A 7334-nucleotide genomic window follows, 5' to 3' on the forward strand; every position below is an offset into this window, starting at 1 on the left:
TTCTGAGGCTTCGGCTGACAATGTAGATGATTCATCTACTGAATGTTTTTGAGATTGACTTACATGCTATGTGCTATGTGGGTAATCTAGGATGTGTGGTGCATGCTTTATACGCTAAGTGTTAAGTGTTTATGATGAGATTTATGGATATATGACATGTTGTTGATTGTGATGAATTAATTATGCTTCTGCAATGAAATCTGAGTTTCTGATTAGTGAGAATAGCGGGCAGGTCATGCCGATTTTATTTTGAGAGTTTTTGAGAAAGTTTGATAGGACGAACGAGGTTCGGGCCTTAATTTTGTTTAGTGGATCGAGACATCCTCTGGAAGCGACTTGGGATTGGGAGATCCTGAAAATGTATAAGACTTGCGATAAGACAAAATGGAATCTATTTTATAAAGAAAATTCATAAGACCTTAAATAACCTCAAAATCTTTAAGTAATGATAACAACCTCGAAGGAAGGCATTGGAAGTCAAATCATAATTTTGGAAAAACGAGGAGTGTCGTCGGATCCAAGTGTTGAGTTTGTTGTTGTGCTGTTGGAGCAGCGTTTGTTGTTGTGCTGATGGAGCAGCGTTTGTTATTGTGCTGTTGGAGCAGCGTTTGTTGTGGTGCTGTTGGAGCAGCTATGTGTCGTTATGAAGTGTGTCTTTTGGTCGCAGAATCGACTTTACCTTAGGGTAAGCTTTTAGAGACTTTAACTTCCCTAGAACACGTGGCGACGTGTCGAGTGAGGACGGAGACGTTGTTTGACTAATCATTTTGCATACATGCAACATTAATGGGGTATTAACACAGGACGTACTCTGGACCTCGTCGGTTTCCAAAATGGTCATAAGACCCGGAATGCCGTGAAAGAGCGTTTATAGACGTCTCTTGTAGCAGACCGAAATGGCAGACCTACGGGTTTACTGCTGATCTGGCTACCTTTGTGTGGTGTAAGAGGCACGCGGGCCGAAATGGTTCCACCGTGGCTGGTGTTAGGGCTGATCCGTTTGATGTCCATCCCTTTCCGGAATGCATGTGGTTAACTGGGTTAACCTGCATATCATTTCATGCAACATGCATACTGACTTAGTGATGAGTGTGTTTGATACTTGTTAATTCTATTTGAGGCATGTTAACTGTGATTTATCGTCGTTTATATTCATCATGAGATAATGCAACCCTAGGATGTTATCCCTAGTTATAAGCCTAAGTGGCTAATCTTTTAATGGTATCTATCCTTACTATTATTTACATAATTCTTTGGAGTTGACCCTCGCGTCTTCTGTGTGTGCTTTGGCGAACAAACGCCCTTTGTCAGATGTCTTTGGCGGACTAGTTCACGACGGTTCACCCTTCGGGGGAAACTAGAGTTGGGATGCTGGAACAGGAGCGCATCGCGATAGCGAGCGGAGGACGGAGGATGTACCTAGACTTAGTCGTTCTGGATTCAGATTCGGACGACGATCACGCTAGCATGTAGGATTGAGTGTTAGTGTGAGCTCCTCGAGATGGGATTAGTGTAGGAGTAGAGTCTTAGCTCTGAACATCATTTGTTTCATTCGGGACAGGGTAGTTTCCCACCTATAGCTTTTTGTGTGGTTTCGTTACGGGAATCACAGAGAGTTGGTTGGACTTAGGAAGTCTTGTTTCAGGCCGATGGGCCAGCTTATTCTCATTTTGAGGGATAGTGTTGCGGACACTTCACCTTTTCATTTGGTTTGTACATTTTGCCTACGGGCGCTACTCTTCTATTACCCGTCACTGGAGGTTTACTCGTGACGAGGTTGCTACTTACAGCGGGGGCTGTTATATATTTTGTATATTAGTTTTATTGCTTTTCGCATTTGGGTTTTATTTATTTCAGTCTTGTCTTAGTTATTATCGAAAAAAAAAATGTTTCACGTTTTTCCGCATTAAGTTTACTTTTGGTTACTAAAATGACGCCACCGAAATCGGGGTGTTACATTTCTTACCCGTGCGTTGCACGGGAAATATGTCTATTGTATTTGATACATCAATCAAGACCTTGATTATTAAATATATAATAAACAACAAATGAAATTGAATAGTCGGAAATGATGAGCAAAGTGAACAAAAAGTCTTAAATTGAAACCCTTGTTGCATAAATTGAAATTCGTACAATTGAATAACTAATAAAAAGATTGCTTAACCAAATCTCAAATTCTGCAAAACATATCAGAGGATGGTTTAATGATGGCTAATCAATAATAACTAGAATGAAAAAAAGAGAAAAGATTCTTCATGAACGTGATTATGCGAGTTCGTTTTCACACAGTAAATTAACCTAAGCTTGATCCAGACAACAGGAACTTGTTTCATATTCTTCATGAACATGAAGACAATACACAAATCATATATATAATGAATCACCAATAAAGCATTCAGAACACATATTAATCTTAGAAAAAAGAATGTGATAGTAACACAAATTAGGATTGTGAATGATAAATCATAAAATATGGCATCATTATGTTTATATCAAGTCATCAATAAAGAATTATTTAATGGTAAAAGAAATTGAACGAACCTTGAATCGACAACAATAGTTTTGCATCAGATACTCATCAACTTATAATATGTAATAGCCATCATGTGAACAACAAAATAAATTTAGGTCATACTAAAATCAATTTGTATTAAAATAGTATAAAGATAAAGAACTAAACTAACCACTTATATTTTCTCAAAAACTTCTTGTTAAAGCAATCATAGAAAGCAACACAGCCACTTGGAATCTTTTTTAGTTAATTGCATATCAAGTTTAAATTTATAAGTTAAAATAAGAAAATATAAATTTTTTTTATAGATTAAATATCTTTTGACACGTGTCAACAGAAGTGAAGTTATCTAATGGAATGACACGTGGAAATTTTTTATGAGCATTAATCTGGAGTTGCCACCTCACTAAATCAGTGTGATAGAAGATGTTCTTTTCTAATATATATATATTGATTGTATCACACATTGAAACAATTAAATGGGTTAAAATTACTTAAAGTTTAATTTTTTATTTTTAGTTCTTATGCAATGAAATTATCAATGGTCATATTTATATAAAATTCATTAACTAATAAATTTCATAACTAAAATGGAAAAAATTAATGCGGATAATTATGAATGTGAATAATTATGTTAGTCTATGTGTAAAAGGAAAATCTTTACTTAGAATTTGAATAATATAAAATGAAATAAATATTAATGACTAAGAGGATAAGCTTGATGAATCATCCAAATCCTATGCTTTTGCGTGTTCAATTCTAGCTAGCTATTTATAAGATCGAAAGATAGGGTAGGGGTTACAGAACTTGGTCTTACATTCAAGCTGGTAGCTTTGTATGTGAGTTTGTTGGGGAAGTTGATCTGAATATATTCAAAGTTGAATTAAGGTTAGGTGTTCATCACTATATACATGACATGGGTAAGTTTATGAATTGTGTCATTAATGCATTAATTATTTTTTGGTTTTTATTTAAATTATTATTTTTAAAATTTTTGAAAGAAAATCCGACCATGAGAAGGTGGTGGGCGGCCAAAGGCTTGGGGAGAAGAAAAATGAGACTTGTGCAAGTAATTTCCTTTCTTGGCTTGACAAAGTATTTTTGGAAGTTTTCTCTCTTAATTGGCTTTAATGGGGGACTTGGATTTGAACTTTCAAGATTTTGAGGGGGGTTTTTATTTCGGATTTTAAACCCTAAGGATTCAGATTTGAACACTTAAAGATGATGGTTTTTGTTCTGGGAATGAACATTGAAGAAAGGTATAGTACCTAAGGGTAGAGAGATTGTGCTAGAGAGAGAGAATGAGAGAGTGAATGCTGAATTTCGTGTGTAATTTCATAAAATGAGCCCAAGTGCTCTACAATTGGTAACTCCCTCCTATTTATAGAGTTTGGGCACTACCTATTGGGCCAATTGGGCCTCCGAGACCAAGGCCCAACTTAAGGCCAGGGCCCCGCCTCGGGGCGGGCTACACGCTGGGCGTTGCCCCTCTAGGGGCTCGCCCAGTCCACTAGTCCACAAGACACCGAGCTCGAAGTATGAGAGCTAAGTGTGTCTTTTAAATGCCTTTACATGTGTCTTATAGTACACTGGGATCTAAGCTGCCAACATGGCTTGAGAAAAGAGAAGTAAACTACATTGCCAACATGGCGTGAGCAAAAGGAATCTAGCATCTTCAGTCGCCCAGTCCACTGACTTGGCGAGCAGCCCGAGCCGGCAAGTCCGCAAGTCCACAAGCGGCGAGAGCGATCACTTCGTAACTAGCATCTTCAGTCGCCCAGTCCACTGACTTGGCGAGCAACCCGAGCCGGCAAGTCCACAAGTCCACAGGCGGCGAGAGCGACCACTTCGTACTGGCGATTAGTTGGAGCAGGTGTATGATCGTTCGCCGGCGGGAAAGGTGGCAGGCATTGGTCACGTGCTGATCATCCAATCATTGACTGGCAGTATTCCTGGCGAGCGACTAAACTTTTGTTGCTGGTGTCACCCGTCAGGCGATGGTGTTTGGTTTTTACAGTGGCGAGGCCTTTCGCGCTTTCCCCTATTTAAAAAACCTTTCAAATCCCCCATTGCCCCACGTGATGCGTCAGTTATATCAATTTCCCTCTTTCTTCGGAACCGTCATTTCACTTCTCATAACTGTCCCATCATGCGCAGTAACTCCCCATTACATCCCATCATGCGCAATAACTCCCCATTACACGCAACCCACTTCCCCAAAAAACCATCATGACTTCCAACCTTCCACACGCGTCCAACACGCGTCACTCTTCCGGCCTTCCCCCTTTCCCTATAAAAACCCTCCTTCCCTACAATCATCCCTTTCCGAAACCTCTCTTCACCTCTCTAATCGCTTACCAAACCCCCTCTGCCAACTTCCGTTCCGGAGCCGTCGCTTATCACCCTTTCCGCTACCCACTCTTCACATCTTACTCCGGTGAGTCCTACTGCCCTTATCTTTGCATCATATACATACTCATCTTTTCCTTTCTTTCATTTCGTTGTCTTCTAAAAATGGCCTCAAATCCTACCTCCCCTAATCACTCCTCTTCCTCCTCCGGAAGCGACCCCGACTCCACCGCTGCCGGCGGCCTCCGTTTAGAGGTCCCAGAGATCCCTTCTTACCGACTAAAAACCTTTGCCACTCTGCCCCTTCCAGTCGAAAAAGCCCCCACCCACGAGGCTATAGACCAACCTTCCATTTTCCAGGATAGCGATCTCATTGTGCAATTCGTGAGCTCCCTGGGTGGTTTGTCTAATGACGATGAGTTTAACGCCAAACTCAGGATCTGGATCTGCAGTTCTGAGGATCGCCCCTGGCTTCATAAGCTAAACGGCAACGTAAAGAGATCCCACTTTTTCTTTGAGTACGAATACATGTTTAGCGAGCTTGGAATCAGGCTTCCTTTCTCGCCCTTTGTCCAAACCGTCCTCCGCGACATCAACGCGGCTCCCTGCCAACTTCACCCCAACGCCTGGGCCTTCATTCGGTGCTTTGAAATCTTATGCGCCGCGGTTGGCATCGCCCCATCTCCCACCAGTTTCTTCTACCTCTACGATGTTGACCCCAAGTCCATCAAAAACAGAGGATGGATTTCCTTGAAGGCCCGGGCCGGCCGGAAGTGCTTGCACCCCCACAAAAGTAACGCGAAGTCCTCCTTCGCGCGGAAGTACTTTCGTGTGGCGGTTCACCCCGCCTACCCAGAGGCATTCACCCTTAGGGACGGGACCGCCCTTTTCCCTCTTTACTGGACGGAGAAGCCCAATGGGATTACCGATCCTTCAGAGGAATCTTTGTCCGCCAACGACAAAGCCTTTCTGAATTTCCTTGCCCCGCTTCCCATCCTTGACTGCACAACAGTCCTTGAGGGCGCTGGCCTCTCAAGAACTCCCAAATACTTAGGTTGTCCATAGCTTACTTTTATTATCGACATTTTCTTTCTCGTCTCCTATGTTGTCACTGATCTTCTTTTTTTTATTGTTGCAGAAGATATGAACTTCACGAACGCCGAGCTCCTGAAGGCCCGCGAGAGGAGAATGGCTCGCTTTTCCCCTAAGTTCAACGCTGAGGGCGACGCGAAAAAGCGGGGCGGTGCCGAGAACCAAGCTGAGGGAGCCAAAGCCCCCAAGAGAAGAAAATTGGCCAAAGTCTCCTCTGTCGCCGGCTCTTCCAACCCCGGCGCTCAGCCCAACACTGCAGTTGCGTCCAAAGGCAAAAATGTCACTGAAGCCTCCGTCGCCGCAGCTACCGAGACAACCACCGTCCCGGCCCCCAAATCGGCTACCGCGGACGTGGCCTCCGCAGCCGCCGCCAAGTCCACTACTGTAGGTGCTACAGCCGCCTCCACCGGTGCTGCAACTACCTCTGCTGATCAGTCACCAACCGCTGTCACAACCGCCAACATCTCTCAACCCTCAGCTGTTGAGAAACCCGTCACCGTTAATGCCACAACAGCTGCCGCGTCGTCTGATGCTCCTGCCGGGGAGAAAGGAAAAGAAAATGAAACCCCCAGTCTCCTCCTCACCAGGACGCACCTCCTAGCCCGCCCCCAACAGATGATGGGCGCTCCGCGTCTTCTCCTCCTCGCCGCGAAGAGGGACCTTCTCCTGATGCCGCCGCTACCCAGATCGAGCAAGCTCCTGGTAAAGAGGGTGGTTCCTTCAGCTACTACAACATGCTTCCCAACGCCATTGAACCTTCAGAATTCTTGCTTACCGGCCTCAACCGTGAAGTCATAGAGAAAGAAGTTTTGAGCCGGGGTATTGATGAAACCAAGGAGGAAACCCTTGCTTGTCTTCTACGTGCTGGGTGTATTTTTGCCCATGCGTTTGAGAAGTTCAACGCCGCCACCGTTGAAGCTGAGCGGTTGAAGGCCGAGAGTGCCCAGCATCAGGAAGCCGCCGCTGCTTGGGAAAAGCGCTTCGACAAACTGGCGACGCAGGCAGGAAAAGACAAAGTCCATGCCGACAAGCTGATTGGCACGGCGGGGATTAAAATCGGCGAACTGGAGAATCAGCTGGCGCTGATGAAGGAAGAAACGGATGATCTTGATGCAAGTCTTCAAGCTTGCAAAAAGGAAAAAGAGCAAGCTGAGAAGGACTTGATCGCCAGAGGCGAGGCGCTGGTTGCTAAGGAGTCAGAGCTCGCCATATTGCGCGCTGAGCTGGAGTTAGTGAAGAAGGCGCTGGCGGAGCAAGAGAAAAAGTCTGCTGAGTCCTTGGCCTTGGCGAAGTCTGACATGGAGGCGGTGATGCAGGCCACGTCCGAGGAGATCAAGAAAGCGACCGAAGCTCATGCCGAGGCCCTCGCCACGAAAGATGC

The sequence above is a fragment of the Lotus japonicus genome, chromosome 6, assembly GCF_012489685.1.
Source record: "Lotus japonicus ecotype B-129 chromosome 6, LjGifu_v1.2".
In the NCBI taxonomy this organism is placed as follows: Eukaryota; Viridiplantae; Streptophyta; class Magnoliopsida; order Fabales; family Fabaceae; genus Lotus; species Lotus japonicus.